This window comes from Aulonocara sp. 'chitande type north' Nkhata Bay, linkage group LG17 (assembly GCF_057382095.1).
Source record: "Aulonocara sp. 'chitande type north' Nkhata Bay isolate Kocher_YH1m ecotype deep benthic linkage group LG17, A_spYH_male_GT1.1, whole genome shotgun sequence".
In the NCBI taxonomy this organism is placed as follows: domain Eukaryota; kingdom Metazoa; phylum Chordata; class Actinopteri; order Cichliformes; family Cichlidae; genus Aulonocara; species Aulonocara sp. 'chitande type north' Nkhata Bay.
In genome coordinates this window covers 7,597,487-7,613,059 of record NC_141360.1, presented here as the reverse complement: position 1 = coordinate 7,613,059, position 15,573 = coordinate 7,597,487, and the positions used below count along the sequence as shown (strand labels likewise).

The 15,573-nt window shown below is 39.9% G+C and overlaps 1 long non-coding RNA gene across 2 annotated transcripts; it reads right to left on the bottom strand.

Annotated features, from left to right (window-relative positions):
- Positions 1-1,474: 1,474 nt before the first annotated feature.
- LOC147309593 (uncharacterized) lies at positions 1,475-14,420 on the bottom strand. Of its 2 annotated transcripts, XR_015125612.1 has the most exons (7): positions 13,850-14,420; positions 12,776-12,886; positions 8,803-9,033; positions 6,872-8,257; positions 4,671-4,831; positions 4,390-4,605; positions 1,475-3,353 (listed from the first exon to the last, which is right to left on the bottom strand). It is a non-coding gene; the product is annotated as an uncharacterized LOC147309593 (long non-coding RNA). The 2 variants fall into 2 exon arrangements; XR_015125613.1 differs by lacking the exons at positions 6,872-8,257; positions 8,803-9,033; positions 12,776-12,886; positions 13,850-14,420 and adding an exon at positions 5,193-6,647.
- Between the last annotated feature and the right edge of the window lie 1,153 nt (positions 14,421-15,573).

The window sequence follows — 15,573 nt, the reverse complement described above, 5'->3', positions numbered from 1 at the left end:
GCAATTAAACGTCCAAGATCTTGATGAAGATATTGTTAAAACTTTCAAAAGAAAGATATTCACAGAACCAAGTTGCATATCTAAGTGCTTCTCATCGGTGCGTGCATTTTTTGGGAGGTTTAAGGGAGGAAACAAAGTTTCCCCTTTATAGTGACATCGTGATATCAACAGCAAGATATTTTCTAAAACTCACTGGACACTTTAAATTAGCTAGTTTTACATTTAGATCAGATCAAGTCATTTTTGAAATCCCCAGGAATGGTCGCGGCAGATGGCCACCCCGCCCTGAGCCTGGTTCTGTCGAAGGTTTCTTCCTCTTAAAAGGGAGTTTTTCCTTCCCACTGTCGCCTCGTGCTTGCTCAGAGGGGTTTGTTCTTTTGGGGTTTTCTTTTTAATACTGTAAGTTGTTACCTTACAGTGTGAAGCACCTTGAAAACACCATTGTTTCCTTTGGTGCTATACAGATTGAAGTGACTTGCACTGACAACATAACTAAGCTGGGACTTTAATTTAACATCAATAAAATTATAAAAATATTACATCTTGATTTCTGCTTGTTTTCATTGTCTGTGACTTAATGAATACAAATGTGTAATTTAACAGATTTTTTCTTTATGTTAGTCTGACCGGTGATTCCACGTTGGCCTTAGGTGTTGGCGCGGATACGCTGCAGCCCCTGAGCCATTAATGGCCCAGCACACTACAGTAAAAACAAAACAACAGCCATCTCTCCAACTAGGAAAGGAAAATAATAAACTGCCTCCTTGGAGGCAACCTGACTCAAAACAGTTGCAGTCCAACTCAGACCGACTGCAATCACTCTCAGGCAGATTGATGAAGATCTGCAAATAACTGTTGTCTAATTTATAAACGCAGACAGATTGCCAACACGTCTGTTTACAATAGAGGACTGTACTTACATGGTTGCAAACTGGTTGTTGTCTTGCTTATATGAAAACATTGCTTTGGAGCAATGAAACTCAAACACATTCATTTTTAAAATGCCTCAAAATGAAATTTTGAAATATTTGGCTTTATGCTTTGAAAGTGCCGTTGTGAGTGGGAGTGTGAAATCCTTACTTGATGTGTTCCCTTTGCCTTTACTGTTTTCAGTTTTATTTGTCATATGCAAGTTAGCACAGGGTCAACATTGCAATGAAATGTGTTTGACGAGCAGCAGTCACTCAGCAGCATGGTACAGTAGAAATATAATAAAATAAAAAATAGAAAAATAGTAAAGAGCAAAATATTAGAGAGACGTGGTAAAAGAGAAAAGATGACTAAATATATATGTATCTATAAATATAAATATATGTACACTAGTGATTAAATAAGAAAATCTTGAAAAGAAATATGACGGGAGGCCAAATGGGATGTTGCAGCAGAAAATTACAGTATTACTCAGACTTTTAATAGTCATATTGTCAGTTTTGGCCGACGGTCATGGGTCACTTCCACTAAAATAGCAGGAGACTGGAGTAAAATGTACTTTATTAATGAGAACACATGGTGATACAGCAAAGAATCCAACCCTTCTGAAAAGCAAATGGCTTCCTGTTATACTCTACCTGATTCAGGTGAGCATCTGGAATAGACCAAGTCTGGGGGTCAGCAAACCAAAGGAAAACAAAACCCTCCCCATAAGAAAACCACTACAATATAACCAACACGATATAGCACATCATAGACATATGAAGATTTGGAACAAGTCCTATAAATAATTCCATAACATATAAACTTCAGTCTCTTCTATATACATTAAAACAGCGGTCCCCAACCTTTTTTGCGCCACGGACCGGTTTATGCCCGACAATATTTTCATGGACCGGCCTTTAAGGTGTCACAGATAAATACAACAAAATAAAACTAGTACCGGTACCGGAAAAAAAGAAGATTTATTCATAACACACGTGAAAGACCCAGGAAAACAGAGTTAACGATAAAAACGATAACAAAATAACGATAAAAACTCTGAAAACCATACATTTCACACCCGAGCCTCATCTCTCGACCAAACGACGGTCCGTGGCCCGGCGGTTGGGGACTGCTGCATTAAAACACCTTAACCACACAGTTAGGTTTCAGCCCTCGCTGACTCAGAACAAAGTAAGACAATCAGAGTTCGATTGGTTTTTACTTGTGCAGGGGAAGCCTGGTCAGATTCTCAGAGTTGCAAGCTCTACACCCAAACTCAGACAACTCCAACTCCAGCCTTTTATTGAATGAAAACAGTTACACAACCGCCCATTGTAAACCCCATATGTTGTGTGGTAAAAGCTAAGGCACTGTGTGTGTGTGTGTGTGTGTGTGTGTGTGTGTGTGTGTGTGTGTGTGTGTGTGAGAGAGAGAGAGTGTATGTGTGTCTGTATACGTGACTTCCTGGTTACAAACGTTTTAACCGCATCTCTAGTCATAAAAGGGTATCTCCCCTCAACCTCGTATATGGCTTAACCTCTTTAACAGTCCACCATTTACATGGTGAGCCCATACTGTAAAGGGCAGGAAGTGAACATTCCTTACCAAATAAGGAAACCAGAATCTTACATAGATTGTGCCTGCAGTTGAAAACTATAGCTAGTAACATCCCCAACATCCTACATGTGGGGGAGGAACAGAAAAATATCTGAACATACAGTTCAAGACAAGGTCCAAGCACAATAATGACAACTTTTAACAAAATCACTCCAACACACACTCCCCTAGCCTGGCACATTGGTTTGCTCCAGGAGCTCATAAGCAGGTGATTGAGCTGCTTTTACTCTTTACAAAGTGAGTACTGTTAACACTTCTCTTTTTACATATACAACTAATTTAGGTTACAGACAAATGTTTAAATGTGAACAGCTCTAACACGGGTTCTTTTCCTGACACAGGTAGGATGGCCAGTCCCCCTGTCTCTTCACCTTTCACGAGTCACTTAAATAACAACCCAAAAAACCTAATAAAGATCACAATCAACCAGTGTGTGTTTTTCTTCATTATGGTTTTTAAATACAAATCAGTCAGTCAATTAATAAAAATACAAGTAAGGGTAATGGAACCCCTGGTCTCCATTACACACATAAATACCATAAAGACACTAAGTCGTAGAGCTCTGAACTCCTTGCTTTTATGATATTTACACTTCTTCTTGGCCTTCTCCTTCACTCTGAGTCACTGCAGGATAAACGCATCAGCTCAGACATTCAATAATTAAAATATGTGTAGGTGACCGTTTGGCAGAAGACGATGTCGAGGCGGTACTGCAGTGACACGTCCGTGGCTATCGTCGGGGCGGTGTCCTGCATCAGCAGGAAGTCCATAGACTTCTTGGCTTTGTTGCTCATCGTGGCTCTGTAGTCCGTGGGCGTGGCCTGCAAAAAGTGTAAATAAACCATCAGAGACCAAACACAAATATGCCTTCCAACCACTAGTTTAGACAACATCTTGCAAAGAGTGTGTATTTCAGAGTGCAGTTGTTTTTAAATTTGACAGAAACAGAAAAAAAGACTGAACAGAAGGACAACAGGGAAAGCAGAAGCACCGACACACTGAAATCTTTTAGGGTCAAGCTCCAGAACTAGCCACAAATCCTGCTGGAAAGAACCTAAAAATACTTAAAAATACTTGCAGAGATCTAATGGAGCCGTTAACTCAAAAGCCTGGTGTCAGGCATGTTCTTTAATAAATAAGAAACGAGCTGATATGTTACAGACCCCAGTCTTTACGTAAAGAAAAAGCTGACATTTAGAGCGGTCTCGCAGCAGATTTTAAAACAGTGACACTGATTTGTGGGGTTTTTGTGCACAAATTTGAACCTTTTTGTTTTATCCATGTCCTTGAACACAGCTTGTGACTTGGGCGCTTTCATATGTACCGATTCATTTAGGTTTGTGCACTGAGGCCAGATTTAGGTATTAAAAACGAGTCAGTCATAACACTTCTTACATTAGTTAAAAAGCTGAGCTTACACTAAACCAACAATTAAATTTCCCCTTGTGGGACTAATAAAGGTATATCATATCATATCATTACTACAGTATTGCTGCAACATTGTAAAGACAAAGATGACACACGGACCAGACATAAAACACTGAACACTTTTTAAAGAAGAGTCATTTAAGAGTATTTTCTCTAGAATAAAGTCGGCTGATATGGTGAAGGAAAAATCTGCTCACGAATCCTCCAACTTCTTAAAAGTAAGGAGTGACCTGAGCTGGAAATCAACATGAGAGGGATGACTCAAGAAGAAGAAGAAGCAACAAGAAAAGAAAAACAGAGTTCAGAGTCTAGTTAAGATATTAAGCTGTATCCACAATGTGTGCCAAGAAACTAAGCTTGTCTGTTCTCATGCTAAAGAAATAAAAAATCTGGAATCAGAAAACAGCCAATAACTGCTGATCAACTCACCCACTCCTCTTCGTGCCAGTCCACGTGCAGTGACGACTGGCTGTTGTGACCGCTGTACTTTGCTCTCAGCGTATCCTGGTCATTGCGGAGCACTACTTGTTCAGACTCAGCGGAAGGAGAAGCTTTGGTTGCGATGTACTCGCCCCGTACTGCGTTCAGGGCCTAAATAGCTGAAGCTAGCAGCTTGCAGCCGCACACTGTCACCAGCTGACGGGTCTGAAAGGAAGAGGGTATGAATGAAATATGAAGCGTCCCCACGTAACGTCAAACACTTTTAGTACCTTGTCAGCCAGACTGGCGAGCGATTGGTCTTTGGCAGCTTGAGATAGCCTCTGCATAATAGCTGACCTGAGTCTTCTGCGTGTTGACGTGGGCGATGATCTCTTTGGCTCAGACAGTGTCCTGGGGTATGTGGATGATGACTGAGCTGGAGAGGGCACTACTGCAGGGAACAAAGACACACAGACACGTCTTTATCCAAGCTGGGACTGAGGATACTCTTACACTCACCAGCCACTTTATTAGGTACATGTGTTCAAAAGCTTGTGGCAGCAATTTAGTGCATTTAGTCAAATAAAGACAATAGAGTGGCCTGCAGGTGTATATTTTTGTAATGTTTCTGTCTTATGCCTGAAATATGCTTCAGCAGGAAATATATGCTGTAACTGGAAACAACAGTGTGGAATGGACCGGTTTAGTGTTAAGAGGTGTTACATCTGAAGTTAGAACGTAAATTTCCTGCAGAAATCTAAATCAAGCTTCAGAGGTACTGTTCCAAAAATATAGGGAGGGACGTTACCCACCAGATGTAAAAACAAACACTGTCTGCATGCACATGCCTGCTCTCAACGAGCCTAATCGTGGCTTAGAAAAAACAAGGAGGAGCCGACTGCCGGGGACGGAGAGCGATACCACTCGCTTCACAAATTCAGACCATCTGTGTAGAAGAATTTTAGAAACGTCTCATTAATATTGTCAGGATTTGACTTGTTTTTGATAGACTTTAAAATGACTGAATTTATACAATGAGCAGTATTCATATACAACTTTGTGACAAAGGATTTGCTCATTTTAAGGTAACACACATTTTAGTTCTATATTAGTGAACACATCACCGATGCGCTACGTGCCCTTTTTTCCTTGCATTAACATGATAAGCTGTGCAAAACCCCATTCTTCCAGCTTAAAACTGAAAATACTTTGTTGTACAAATCTTAAGGATAAGATAAGAAGAACTTTATTTATCCCGAGGGAAATTCTTTAGTCATACACATACTCAATGCAGCAAGAGAGACAGAGGAATAAGATATACCATATATACAATAAGAATACTACTATTACAGTAATATACAGTAGGATAGTGCAAAATACAATATCAAATAACTCTAATGAAGTTAGTTCAGTCAAATGAAAACAAGCAAAGCAGTGCAAGGACTCACCATTCCTCCTCATTTACGCTGATTGGAAAAGTAACAAAAGCAAAATTAAGAGGAAGCCATAAAATGGGAACTGAAGTATTAATGCAGAAATTGAAGAAACAAGATGACCAAAAACGACTGTTTAAATACAAATCACAAGACGAATAAAGCAAAATATAAAAACCCAAAACAGGAGCAGAGGTCATCGCTATGCCATTGCATTTGTCCCTAACCACCAGAATCCCTCACGTTAACTTTTATCAAGTGGAAAAAAGTGAAGCTGGCGTTCATCCTCCAGCTTCACTGTGCTAATGTTATGCTAACAAACCTGTGTCGCTAGCAATCACGTAGCACAACATTATATACCAGGTAGTCCAACTTCAGTAACCCTGCAAACGCCACTGCTGTTTACTTTTCTGTCTTCATTTATGTTGGAAGTGGTAGCAGAGCTGTACGTTTTAATTAGTTTAAAAAATCTCTCAGTCAGAACATGGTATGAAATGTTTAGGTGGAAACTAGCAAGCTAACTTCCTGTTAACTTGTAACTCCGTTAAATTTAATAAATTCTGTTTTCATTGATGCATGGATGTTAAACTTAATTGTTACACCTGGTAAAGCAGCAAGGTTGATGATTTTATTAAAGATGAAAGAATTTAGACCGTTTTTAACTCTCAGTGTTCATCCGACTTTGGGAGCTGAAGCCCACGGAGTTTTGGACCCAGATTACTCCATGAAGCTCCTCACTACGGCAGCCGTAATGCTCTGACAATCCATCAAGCAGTGCAGCTTACCAAAGTAGTACTAAAACATTTTTTAACAGATGTCTGCACGCCAAAATCGGTTCGAGGTCAGTAAGCACAACCAGAATTCATACATAGGCACTCTTTCGATTTTTGAGAAAATTAATTAAGTGTGCCATATAGTGTGGAAAATATGTTATACAGAAGAAAAGAATATTTCCTGATATATATCATTACCGCACGTGCTTCAAATTATACAGCGATATGGATTTTAGGCCATATCGCCCAGCCCTAATGTGACGCCCGACTTTACTCTCAACTTACTGTTTCTTTGCTTCCTCAAACTTCTGGATGAGCTTCCTCAGAACGCCATTTTTAGAAACCCTGGCAGTGAGAGTGCTCCGACAGTTACGACATCATATGTCTGTTCTGGAAAGACAAACGAGGATGTTTTAGAGGCACAAAAAGAAGTATGTGTGATCACAAGAAGATTTTTTTAAAATCATATGTATTTGTGTCTAAACCAAAACCCATTTCCCCTGTCCAAATCACGTTTTATGTTTTTAAACCCACTTTGCACAGAGAGGCATGTTTTGAAAAATTATTCTTACAAACGGGGAATGAAACAACTACGCTTAAAATAAAGATGGTATTAGTTTATTTTGTTCCAACCTGTAATTTATTGTAGTTTACTTTTATTTGTTTGCTTTTGGTTTTTTAAAGGTTTGAGGTGTGAAAGAAACTGCAGTGGAGTTTGAAAACAATAAATGGCTGTGTGTGGTTTGAGAATGTGTTTGTGCCGGGGGGCTGCGAAGATTTTCTTGTAAAACAAACAGGGGCCTAGCAAAAAAAAAAAAAAAAAAAAAGGTTTGGAAACCACTGGTTTAATGTAACATCCTTTTATTTATCCTCCCTGTCCTATATATCCACGTTCAAAGTCATGGGTTTGGTCAATCTAAGGAGAGAAACTTAGACCTCCCTTTTGCCAGCCACCTCTTCCAGCTCATCTGGGGGAAAACTGAATTATTTCCAAGCCAACTGTGAAATGTAATCTCTCCACCGAGCCCTCAGTTTGCCCTGGGGCCTCCTACCTCCAGGACATGCCTAAAACACCTCATGCAGGTGGTGTCCAGAAGGCATCCAAATCACATGCCAGAATCACATCAGCTGCCTCCTTTCGATGTGAAGGAGCAGTGTCTCTAATCCAAATGCCTCCCCAATGACTGAACTCTTCATCCTATCACAAAGGCAAAGGCTGCCTACCCTTCAGAGAAGGGTTATTTTGTCACTTATATCTGCCATCTCATTCTTTCTGTCACTATCTAAAGCTCACGACCATAGTTGATGGTGGGGAGGTAGATTGACAGATAAATCAACAGCTTCACTTTTATGCTTAACTCTTACTTCAAAACAACAGAGCCCCAATCTGTCTGTCAACCTCCCGCTCTGTTCTCCCTTCATTTGTGAATAATTCAATTCAATTCAATTCAATTTTATTTATATAGCGCCAAATCACAACAAAAGTCGCCTCAAGGCGCTACAGAGAAAAACCCAACAATCATATGACCCCCTATGAGCACTTTGGCGACAGTGGGAAGGAAAAACTCCCTTTTAACAGGAAGAAACCTCCGGCAGAACCAGGCTCAGGGAGGGGCGGCCATCTGCTGCGACCGGTTGGGGTCAGAGAAGGAAGACAGGATAAAAGACATGCTGTGGAAGAGAGACAGAGGTTAATAACAGATATGATTCAATGCAGAGAGGTCTATTAATACATAGTGAGTGAGAAAGGTGACTGGAAAGGAAAAACTCAATGCATCATGGGAATCCCCCGGCAGCCTACGTCTATTGCAGCATAACTAAGGGAGGATTCAGGATCACCTGGTCCAGCCCTAACTATATGCTTTAGCAAAAAGGAAAGTTTTAAGCCTAATCTTGAAAGTAGAGATAGTGTCTGTCTCCCGAATCCAAACTGGAAGCTGGTTCCACAGAAGAGGGGCCTGAAAACTGAAGGCTCTCCCTCCCATTCTACTTTTAAATACTCTAGGAACAACAAGTAGGCCTGCAGAGCGAGAGCGAAGTGCTCTAATAGGGTGATATGGTACTACAAGGTCATTAAGATAAGATGGGGCCTGATTATTTAAGACCTTGTATGTGAGGAGCAGGATTTTGAATTCAATTCTGGATTTAACAGGAAGCCAATAATAAGACCTTGAGGTACCAAAATTCTCCATTTGATGCAGCGAGTCATCCCTGACCTGCAGACAGGACTCTGCTCTTTCTTTGCTGAAGACCACGGCCCTTGACTTGAAGGTGCTCACTGTCCTTCCTGCAACTTCACTCTTTGATGCAAACCATCCCAGTTTACATCTAAGGCTGTCTGGGAACGTTTAGAGACAGGACACTCTCAGCCATCTGCTCCAGCACTCGTAGGTGGTTCCCATCAGTGGTTGGGAAGCGGCACATCCTCGACATCATGCCGCCAAACACTGAAGAAACACAAAATTCAGTTAGCTGGGATTAGATGAAGACAGATCTGACCAACGTTTTTCTCTGTGGACTGCCACTCAATCTCCGAGGTAAACAGACACCTCCCATTCACCGGGGACAATCAATTTAACTCAACCTTTTCAGGATATGTGACTGGAAGAGTTAATGAAGCTCTGTAAAATTGTCCACTTCTTTGTAAATGAACCGTCCCATGTTGTGTAGCTCTCTGGATTTTGTACTTATTGGCCTACATATTTATTTAAAATAACAACAGCGTGAATATCAAAAACTGTTAACATTGCTTTAAAGTTCTCATCTAGTTTATATTTACCTATAAAACCAGATGAGATGACATTGATAATATAACAGCAGTTTTCTCTGCTGAGTTGATGTTGCTGATCAGTGGCTGGACGACAAAAACAAAACATAATCAGAATCAGAAAAATGTATTAATCCCTAAAGAAATGATGTGGTTACACAATGATAATAACATCATAAATGTTGCTTTGGCTCATTGACCTCAGGTATTTGAATTTCTCCACCTATATTACTTCTACTTCCTGCAGCATCTCTGTTAAATCTGTCTCCCTCTCATTCACACAACATCTCTCCAGAACACTCCTCCACCGCTACAGGCCGTCTTTCACCTGTTTCTTAATGTTGTCCACAAACATAATAGACCAGAGACTCCTGCCTGACCTCAACTGTCAACATACCCATCATCATAAAAATGAGAACAAAATAAAGAGCATAGATTCCTTTCAATATTTTGGATTTCTTTTCTTTTGACAGAGGAAAAATTCAAAATAAGATGAACAGTAAAAACAGGTAATAAATAATAAAAATAGAAGCTAAGGAAGATCTTCAGAACACAAATTTGAAACTCAAACACAACTCAAAACTCTAGGACCATGGCACTGAATCCTGTGTGCTGTTTAGCAATAGTTTTAGTTGTATGTTTTCTATCCAGCCTTTTCTTAGAGCAACTGCTCATATCCATAGCAAAGAACTCCTGGTACCAATTATATTTTCATTTAAAAAAAGGAAAAATAAGTGTATTATAATGTAGCTGGGCACTGTCCCAAAAACTGGTGTTTCTTTAAAGATAAAAAGGCCCAGTTTGCATAGAAAATCTTATTTACTCATTTTTGTTGTTTGAGCTTAGTTGTTGTTTGAGCTTAGTTGTTGTTGTTTCTGAGGCAAATTGAATGCAATAGTTTGATCAGTTATACTTTGAGGATCTGTTTGGGTTTAAGTGATGGGAAATGTCTGTATTTGTTGAGTATCTATAATCATTTACTCACAAATCAATAAATCTGAGTTTGTAATTCCTGGCATTTCAAAGCAAGTCAGTCCAATATTACATTACAAAATATCAATTTTTTTTTTATATAAAAGATTGCACATGCACACCCACACAATAATTTGTAACCATCAATATAGGCTGATAATTCTTATCATAAAGCTAGCACACAGTTGCAGACTTTTAAACAATATGGTCTTCAAGACACCATAGGGAAAGCTTAAACTGTTTGATTATAAATTTAAATGTACAAAAAAGGCAGTCTGAAAATCAAGTATAAACATTTAAAAACAATTTTACAAATGGACAAAGTACAAAAAGAGCAACAGTCACTCAAAATGAAGAGAAGCAATGTCTGAGGAAGTGGTTCGTAAATAGGAAAAAGGTGTTCATCAGTTTACTGTAGGTGCAGATGGCGGTCTGGCCGAGAATTGTACAGAAAGCATCAGAATGTTTTGCATACATTCTTGTTTGTTTGTTTTTCTTCTTTGTTTTTGGCAGTTTCAGTTCAACTCTTGTGTATAGAAAATAGTCTAGATTTAAACGGCATGGGAGGATGAAATGGGAAACTGAATGATGTAAGGTAGGAGGAGGTGGACTGTTCCATTTCACACACAAGGATGGACATCTGCACAATCCCTTAGGGCAGCTTTGAAAATGCATTGGCCTTCAATTCATTGTACATTCACTACTCTACATTAAGGTGTAGATATATATATAGATATATCAATATACAGTACTTGTATCCTGCACCAACATAAAGTGGGACACTGAACAGGCATCACTGACGGATTGGCTTGAAGTATTTCAGATCAAATATATTTTGGGTTAGGAGGGGTAGCATAGAGGTAGCCTTGTGTCTCACTGTTTACTACTGTGAAGTCATCAAACCTGTAGCATTTAGTGAAGCTCAGAAGTGTTGCATGTTAGAAATCCACCGCACTGATATTAATCTTTAATAGGGCTGAAAAAATTTGAGAGCAAAGAAAACAACTGCTGTTTAATGCCCTCCGCTACCTTAGTTTAATTGGTCACATGACTGCATCACATGACTAAAATGTGTCATCGTTTTCAAGGCTCCGGTTCGATGGCCACAATGTGACACAAAAACTGTGTTTTCAAATCTATCCGCTTTGGAGAGCGTTTTCAAAACGCTGCGTTTTCCTTGACCGAAAACACCGTCTCAGCGTGGACGGGAGGCCAAAACGGAGAGAAAACGATGTGTCTTCAAACAAAACTGTATTAGTGTGGACATGGCCTGACTCTGACTCAGGCATCCTTTCCTTTAATGTTGGTTTAATGGCCATGAATTCCAACATGAACAATAATGATGTTGCCAATGAGATAGCATGAACTCATAAAAAAAGCATGTACTGAGGTCACAGTGTAGGTCAAGTGAGAAGTATGGTCATTTTCCTGCGAGACAATCAAACTTCTTTTTGAATCCAGAGGAGGCACCAATGCTCTCCTTGGCTTGAGTTCAATAAAGACTAAATATCAAAAGGGCCACAAATGCAGTGTCTACTGTGGAGCAGTTGCACTGGATTGCACGAGCTGTAGTTACAGGTGTGGAATGAATCGGCAATGCATTGTCAAAAGAAGAAGCCTAAGGGGATGGATCACTCTGAATCTATTTAATCTGGGTTTTGTCAAGCCTATCCCAAGCCCTTTCACCAACCACAACATTTTTCAATTAAAGCAAGGAAAGAAAGTTTGTATGTAACTGTAGCTGTGTCCATTTTGATGGGATGGGACACTTAACAAATATTTGTTTTCACTCAATTCTGGTCGCTGGGGTTTGGATCTTTTGTGTCTCTAATGGTCAGTGTTTGATTTTTCAACAGGTAAAATTAAATATATGTTACAGATAGTTTTCTGCCTTTAAATATGGCAGCATTTCGGAGCTATTACAACAAATTGCAACCACAACTCCAGCTTGACATACTTACATTGTTTTTCTTTTTCTTTTTTAAACATTTATCTCTTGGATCGTTTTCAGACTGCAGCTCAGCCAAAAGTGGCCCAGTCTGTCCGTGAAACTGCTAATCCCGACTGGCTGTCTGACTGGCATGTCTCTTTGGAGAGAGCAATGCTGGTTTACTCACAGACAAATATTTCATTACACAAAAAAGCAGTTAGGGGGTCTTCATTAACAGAGACAGAAGGATTTGTTTTACAGGATTACCCCATTTGCATTTTTTTAATTACAGCACAGGCCCACAGAACCACCTGGTTTGGGATGATAAAGGAGGCGAAGAGGAGAAACTGAGGCTGATTAGACCAGGATTCAGGATTTGTGAATATATTAAATTACATTTGGGGTGAGATCCAGCAAAGTCCTAATCACAACAGGAAGACTGTAGGGTTCCACATCTGGCTTCAAAGACTTTGACTGAAATTTCTGTTGGCATATAAACAGAAGGAAACATGGCTATTACCTGTGGAAGGGTTAAACCAAAACCATCTTTGAAGCCTTCTTCTGTGAGGTTACACAGCTACATATATACAGAATGGTGTTCTGGTAGAGTAGGTGCCTCGGTGCGTGGGAACTAGAAAATACAACAAATGGATTTTGTCATGCTGTGTAAATAAAGCCAAAGCCAGATTCAGTTAATGGAGCATACACTGCAATCACTAAGCATGGGTGTTGGTAACACAAAGATATTTACAGTGAAAGACTGAAAACAATAAAAGCTTCATATAACACTGGAGTCGTGGTCCACCAGTACAGGACGACAGCTGGACATATAAACAGATCCTTCCTCAAGCGATACTCAGGCTTCCATAAGGTTATAAGGAAATCTGCTCATGTATGATGCAGAATGATTGTAGTTCATTCTTTAAGTGTAGGATGTGGATACAAGTAGAAAGGACTTGTTTGCTGGGTGACAGATGAAAGGGGAAAAGCTTTGATAGCATGGCAAAGAGTTAAGGTTGCTCTGTTTTCATCTGAAGGCGGAGTCCCATTAAACTAACCAAATGACTGAAACGCAGAAGACATTAGGTCATTAGGTAATAAATTGAATAAAATGAATTTGCATCACGATTTTCCATTTTTGCTCCGGATGGAGCAGCAGGAGACGCCTCCACAAAGATCTCTTTGATGAAGAAAGTCTAATTTAATTTTGACAGTAATTTGGCTGTAATAACAATCAGTCACTGCTGTAAGATATAAAAAAAAAATGTAATCATGAAATATGTAAATTAACACTGATGCAGCATCAACCTTAGTTTACTAGTCATGGTAAGGTGACTTATGGGAGGTATGAGGCTGCATGTCAGTGGTTGTGTTACATCACTGATAATTTATGGGACAGGGGTGGGATTAAATAAGTGTATACTTCTTCCCACTCCCTTTCAACATGTAAATTAATCAGAATGTTTTTTTGTATGTAATTTGTATAGTATTTTTTTCTCTCTTATTTCTTTTCTAAATGTACTTGTATATTGTTCACATGTTGAAATAAATTACCAATCAATCAATCAATCAATCATTGCATGAGTGTCCTTACCGCAGCACTCTTCCCAGCTGGCCCTGGGTCGCCTCAAACCACTTGGAGGGAATGTTTTGGGTACAGCTGCTCCTCATACTCCTCTTTGCCTCAGACAACAGCATCATCGTGTTAAGGAAAAAAGAAATCATCATTTATCTGATGTTTAGGTCTCATCAGAAAGATGAAGGGAGCAGCAATGTTTCAGGGTTGGTGCTAACTTCCAGTTCAACTTATGACACACTGTGGCTCATATTTAGGCTCATAATTTAACTGTGGAAACAGTAATTAGCACAACAGGACCATCGTAAGACAAAATGTGACACTTGATACCACTTTCTCAAGAACTCTAAGCACCAATTACATTTGATAACATGGAAGTGCAGAGGAGAGATCCTCCACGACTAACCTGATTTTCTGTCTCGATGACCATGGCGCCGAGGTGATTACTCAATTGTAAAAACAGAAGGAATTTTAGACATAAATAACCTCTGAGTTCCAGCTGACATGAACTCATTGGCAGCTTCTGAGCTTGAGCCTCGGAGTCTCTGGGCAGCCATCCATCAGCAGACAGGAAACGCTCCAGGGACAAACTAGCTGGACCCAGTCTGGTCCAGCAGACTTGCCTGAGTGAAGTCTCCTCATTTGCATCTCAACCTGGTATTGAGTGAAGGTGATGGGTGGGGGAGGGGTGTCAGGAATCTCACAGGAGGCAACATGTGAAGAGAGAGGCTGGCACAGTATACGTACAGCCATCCCATCACTTACATAACTCGGGTTGCGGGGGAGCCTATTCCCCTATTCATCGCTAACAGGCCCCTACTGTGCAGACACAATTTCCCAAAATGTCAAACTGTTTCTTTTAGAATCAAGAAAAAAAGAGGACAGACATCCATTCAAGCCTTTATCTCCAGGAAAAGGGAGACCTATCATAATCACACATCTGATCTCCACGGTGATCCTGCACATTCGGCTCAAGGTCCCTTTCAAGTCCATGTACCCAAAACGCACTCGTTGCTTTTAATCCAAACCAAGGCTTTTCCACAAAAGCGGTTTTGTTGGGACTGCAGTAATGCGTTTGTCACTGATGCAAGAACAGATAAAAAAAGGAGCGTTTTCCAGAACACTGAGCTGTACAGTTGTATCACACCCAGACATGCTAACCATACAAACATGCATATTTTTTGTTGCCACACATTTTCACCTGACATAAAAACACCTGCTGCCCACTGTTTGTCTTTTGAAATGAAGGCTAATGTTGCAGCCCAGACAATGTTGTTGCAAATAACACATTTACAGTCTCTGACTGAAGTTTTGCTACACAGCTAGAAATCTGAGGAACAGCTAAAACTGCTTTGAGTATTATGGTGAGTGTTCCCTTTTATGGCACTTGCATTGCTCCACCATGATTACATGCTGCTGAAGCATTAACTATCCCCACAGAGAGTGGGTTGATTTCTGTGCAATCAGACTTTAAGAAAAATACTGGGTGGTCTATCCCATGGTCAAATGATTCATTGCACATGTCAGGGGTATCACACATAAGAATCGGAATCAGCCTGGCAAAGACTCTAATCCGGCTCACTGGTTGGCTTTGGAAAATAGGAAGGAAGACATGAATTTTGGACATTTAACTGTATTTTCAAAACAGGTTTTACAGTTTTTCTTACTGATAAAGACCTCCTCTATAGCCATCTTTACTACACCAAAGTAATTAAAGTAATAGATACACAATTAACGACAGA